This window comes from Meleagris gallopavo, chromosome 1, assembly GCF_000146605.3.
Source record: "Meleagris gallopavo isolate NT-WF06-2002-E0010 breed Aviagen turkey brand Nicholas breeding stock chromosome 1, Turkey_5.1, whole genome shotgun sequence".
NCBI lineage: Eukaryota > Metazoa > Chordata > Aves > Galliformes > Phasianidae > Meleagris > Meleagris gallopavo.
This window is the reverse complement of record NC_015011.2, coordinates 12,754,481-12,754,756: the sequence shown is the minus strand read 5'-3', so window position 1 is coordinate 12,754,756 and position 276 is coordinate 12,754,481.

The window sequence follows — 276 nt, the reverse complement described above, 5'->3', positions numbered from 1 at the left end:
TGGCCTGCCGGAAGGGACCTTGGCAGGAGCCAGGGTTGGGCTGGGAAGGGCTGTAGCAGTGTGATAGTACACACAATTCCATCTCAGAGCCACGCATTCCACGTTTCTGGGCATGCTTTGGGTGTATGGGTGTAGATAAACATGCACAGACATGCAGAAAGCAGTGCTGTCAGTTTTCATTTCCTCTTTAAAATGCTTACTTTTTCTGCTGGATTTAAGGGCTTTTTACTTAGCTTATCAAATTCTCTCTCAAAAGTACTACTTTTTTTTTTTTTT